Source organism: Peromyscus californicus, unplaced genomic scaffold (genome assembly GCF_007827085.1).
Source record: "Peromyscus californicus insignis strain IS unplaced genomic scaffold, ASM782708v3 Scaffold_13__1_contigs__length_99412109, whole genome shotgun sequence".
NCBI lineage: Eukaryota > Metazoa > Chordata > Mammalia > Rodentia > Cricetidae > Peromyscus > Peromyscus californicus.
In genome coordinates, this window is record NW_026294424.1 from 87,455,195 (window position 1) to 87,460,291 (window position 5,097).

Genomic DNA, 5,097 nt, shown 5'->3' on the forward strand with positions numbered 1-5,097 from the left:
CATTCTCGATTTCATAACATTAGATTCTTTTGCGTAGCATACTGCAGGTGAGAAAAATGAAGGCAGAACCTTGGGTGCACCCTTTCAATGGTTTGGTTGCCTGAGACCACATGGCGTGTTCATTCTTGTTATAGGGTTAATTGGACAACCCTGCAAGTGTCTGAGCAGTGTGGGGGGTACATGCATGGCCGCCTGTGAGTGGCATTAAGTGTCTTCTTATAGAAAATGTTCTTGAGTGAGGGGTGACTCATAGCCCTCTGGAACTATATGTATTTTGTTTTCACTAAAAAATGCATGAAAATCTACATTACTTGAAAAATCATTTTTATTTTTTTAATATCAGAGGAACGCTGTATGGGGAGCACAGTCAATATGAGAACCTGTCACTGACTGGTTCTGGTTTGTTGGGTAACAGTTGGGACTCTCTTAGCTAGTTTTAAGACTGGGCAGAAGATGATGTCTCTGTTGAAGTGTTACCTGATGGAATTCTTTCCCAGTCACTCTTAGCCTCACTACTAAGGTCAAGACTGTCAACGAACTGCGAAAGAGGACCAGGCCTCATGGGCCCTTTTTGGTCCTTTCTTAGGGCTGCACCATGGGCCCAGCTGCCTGTTACTCCTGTGTCCATGCACTGTGCTCACCTGGTGTTGCTCCTTGGTAGCTGGCACTTTTCAGCCTGCCTTGCAGGCAGCTGCTTTTCCTTGGCAGACTCCTGGTTCTGTGGACCCAGGCTTGGTTTTGAACCTTCTTTTCTTCTGTGCTCTATCAGGTGTTGATGCTGTAGTCTTCCTGACATCTCTGTACTCCGTCAGGTGATGATCCTGTAGTCTTGTTGACGTCTCTGTACTCTATCAGGTGTTGATGCTGTTGTCTTGCTGACATCTCTGTACTCCGTCAGGTGATGATCCTGTAGTCTTGTTGACATCTCTGTACTCTGTCAGGTGATGATCCTGTAGTCTTGTTGACATCTCTGTACTCTATCAGGTGATCCTATAGTCTTGCTGACATCTCTCTGTGCTCTGTCAGGTGATGATCCTGTAGTCTTGTTGACATCTCTGTACTCTGTCAGGTGATGATCCTGTAGTCTTGCTGACATCTCTGTACTCTGTCAGGTGATGATCCTGTAGTCTTGCTGACATCTCTGTACTCTGTCAGGTGATCCTGTAGTCTTGTTGACATCTCTGTACTCTGTCAGGTGATCCTGTAGTCTTGTTGACATCTCTGTACTCTGTCAGGTGATGATCCTGTAGTCTTGTTGACATCTCTGTACTCTGTCAGGTGATCCTGTAGTCTTGTTGACATCTCTGTATTCTGTCAGGTGATGATCCTGTAGTCTTGTTGACATCTCTGTACTCTGTCAGGTGATGATCCTGTAGTCTTGTTGACATCTCTGTACTCTGTCAGGTGATGATCCTGTAGTCTTGTTGACATCTCTGTATTCTGTCAGGTGATGATCCTGTAGTCTTGCTGACATCTCTGTACTCCGTCAGGTGATGATCCTGTAGTCTTGTTGACATCTCTGTACTCCGTCAGGTGATGATCCTGTAGTCTTGCTGACATCTCTGTACTCTGTCAGGTGATGATCCTGTAGTCTTGCTGACATCTCTGTACTCTGTCAGGTGATGATCCTGTAGTCTTGCTGACATCTCTGTACTCTGTCAGGTGATCCTGTAGTCTTGCTGACATCTCTGTACTCTGTCAGGTGATCCTGTAGTCTTGCTGACATCTCTGTACTCTGTCAGGTGATCCTGTAGTCTTGTTGACATCTCTGTACTCTGTCAGGTGATCCTGTAGTCTTGTTGACATCTCTGTACTCTATCAGGCGATGATCCTGTAGTCTTGTTGACATCTCTGTATTCTGTCAGGTGATGATCCTGTAGTCTTGTTGACATCTCTGTATTCTGTCAGGTGATGATCCTGTAGTCTTGCTGACATCTCTGTATTCTGTCAGGTGATGATCCTGTAGTCTTGTTGACATCTCTGTACTCTGTCAGGTGATGATCCTGTAGTCTTGCTGACATCTCTGTACTCTGTCAGGTGATCCTGTAGTCTTGTTGACATCTCTGTATTCTGTCAGGTGATGATCCTGTAGTCTTGCTGACATCTCTGTACTCTGTCAGGTGATCCTGTAGTCTTGTTGACATCTCTGTATTCTGTCAGGTGATGATCCTGTAGTCTTGCTGACATCTCTGTACCACACAGTGATAGCTTCCAAGTCTGTTTTCTTCAGCTAAAACTAAACTTCATATTACAACCAGAGTGTCTTCACAGCTGCCTCACAAGTACACCAGGGGCCCAAAAACAATGCTTTGAGCATTTTCTAATTCATTCTTCCCAGTAAATAGTAGCACCATCTAGCTCACATTCTCTTTCCAGTCTCATATTCTTCCAACTGCTTGGATGCTGAGGATAACATGAATGTCATTTCTCAAGTCTTATCTACTTTTAAAAAATCACCACATTTAGTTATTGTAAGAGCATATATGCACACACTTGTCATGACCCAGCTGTGGAAGTCAGCTTGGGGAGGTCAGTTCTCTCTTTCCACCACAAGGATCCCAGGGACTGAACTCAGGTTGTCAGTCCTTAGTGGCAAGTATTCTTACCCACTCAACTCCCTACCCCCTTCCTTCTTGTCTTCTGTTCCTCTTCCCATCTCTTTCTCTGTCCTCTCTCTCTCACTATCCTGGAACTCACATAGTAGGCTAGGCTCATTTGCCAGTGAGCCCCAGGGATCTGCCTTCCGTCTTCCCAGCAGTGAGTTTACAAAGCACATGCCTCCTTCCTCGAATGCTTCAGTCACACGTTTTCATTTTCACGGTCTCAAGGGACCAGTGCTTTTTTTTTTTTTTTTTTTTTTCCCTGAGCTGAGGACCGAACCCAGGGCCTTGCGCTTGCTAGGCAAGCGCTCTACCACTGAGCTAAATCCCCAACCTCAGGGACCAGTGCTTTTTATCTGGAGCAGCTAACAGCTTATCTTCTGTCTGTCTGGCTCTTTCTCATGGTTTAGTCCTGTCTTCTCTTTAGGGAGGCCCTTACTGACTGCTAGTGGTAGGTTTATGCACCCATTCTCTACTGTGATTTTAGAGCACACACTGAAATTGCTGAGTACTGACATTACAAGTGCAAACTCCTTCGAGCAGACATTATTCATTAAGGCATCATGGAGGTAGAACACATAGTAAAGTGCTTTGTTAAATACAATAAGAAAATGCAAGGGACTCATTCTGAGCTAAAAATGCCCCCAGATGTTGATTGAATTTTCATCATATTCCTTTACATAGATAATAGTTGCTGACCTCAGAGCAATCATTTTAGTAACAGTTGTGCACAGAGCTACGATACAGAGATTAGTGAGATGTGATGAATAGCAGTGATTGTCCAACTACATTACAGTAGGCCGGTAATTAAGGGTGTACAAGTTCATCAGAAGCACCACGTGTCGGGGGCATATTTTAGGGGTAGTTTTGAAGGGCTGCCACATGGGCTGGTCTTTTAGTGCAGCCATGTTCACGAGTCCATTGGGTGGATTAGGGGACGTAGAAGAGCTTTTACACTGAGGTGCGGTATCACAAAGCGGGAGAGATGTTGAGACAGCAAACGCCCTTGACTTCCCCAAGTCTGCTGTGTTCCTTAGTCTGATAGCGAGTTTTAAGAAGCTGGGTAGCTGCTCAGTTCCTGAGTTTTCATAGGAAGAGTCCAGCTGTGGGTATAACAGATAGTATCATAGACGACATTGGAGTTTGCAGCTAAAGACATGGCAGGACCAAACGCCATACACAGCGTGGAATGTTTCAGAGCCACTAGGGACTCCTAATAGGTGCAGCCACATAGTGGTGAGAAGATGAAGGTGCACACTGAGGGCTGTGTGCTCAAGGGGAAGCACACTGGGAGGCCAGGCCACTCTGGGAGGGGTTATAAGGGGACAAGTCAATGGGAGAATGGCGTGGATTGAAGACACGAAAGCTACAGTAACTGGTAAGGAGATGGCGTTGATGTCTGCTGGCCGGAGGACCGGCGTAGGTGGAGGTGCACTTAATGTAGAGGAACTGGTGGTGACTGTGTCCTAAAAGGGGAGTGGTATCTTTCAAGTACTGGTAGGATGCAGTCTCAGGAGATTAATGTTAAAGATGTTAGACTGGAATTTAGGATTCAGATACCAGTTAAAAAGACCAGTGTCAGCCAGAACTACTGGTGTACATGGCAGGAGGGAGAAACAGCCAAGGAGAGAACTCTGGGGAATGTACGTGCTTAAGGTGTTTAAGTTGTTAGTGGGAGAAAATGGTCTATAGAGTTGTAGGAATGTGACAGTGTGGATTTTGGAGAGAAGGAAATGTTCCAGAGACCACTCTGCATGATGGAAATTAATAGTTCCTCTATTGTGTGCTAATTAGTTTTCATTCCTGCATATTGTACTTCCAGTCCTCAGTAACTGGAAAAATACCTTAGTCATAAGGAGAAGAGATAAGTATGTGTGATTGGATCAATACAGATTGATTCTCACCTCTGGAAACAGTCAGTTCAGTAGGCCAGTGTATTAGGAAGGTAGCGTACTTTTAGGTAAACTAAGGTTCTTAAAGATGTGCTTGTCTTAGAAGAGGCGCACCTCAGTAAGTGTCCCTGATAGTGTCCGTGTCAGAGCTGGTTCTCAGCTTTGAGCAGTCTGGGTGAGCTACGTCGGTACTAACTTAAAACACCGATTTTTAGGAAGCAGAGTGCAGATGAAAACAAAACACATCCTGACAAGTAGGTAGCAGATACCATAAAGAGAAAAGGCAAAGTCCCTTGGGAGGGTGGAGAGTCTGATTTTGTAGTGGAGAAGACCATTCATGTCCTTGCCCTGTTGAGGGTCCTGCTCTAGGATAGGTGCTGTGACTGCAGATGCTCTGTAGTGAGGGGCTCTGCCGAGCCTACGGAGATGGGTAGACTACTATACTGTCTGCGTTACAGGACCTCATCACCTGCCCAGGACAAGGTCAGGGAACTAACGGCACTCTTCCCAGGAGGGGAACTGCTGAGGACATGGAATGCCATGTGCTAGTTCAAGTCGATACTGAAATACTTGAATACTGTAATGATTTTTCTTTGAATCTTTAG

At 45.3% G+C, this 5,097-nt stretch overlaps 1 protein-coding gene across 3 annotated transcripts in view; it reads left to right on the forward strand.

Moving 5' to 3' along the window:
- Positions 1-5,097, forward strand: part of Bmp2k (BMP2 inducible kinase) — a 111,567-nt gene that overhangs the window by 105,049 nt on the left and 1,421 nt on the right. The gene's annotated exons all lie outside the window — the stretch shown is intronic.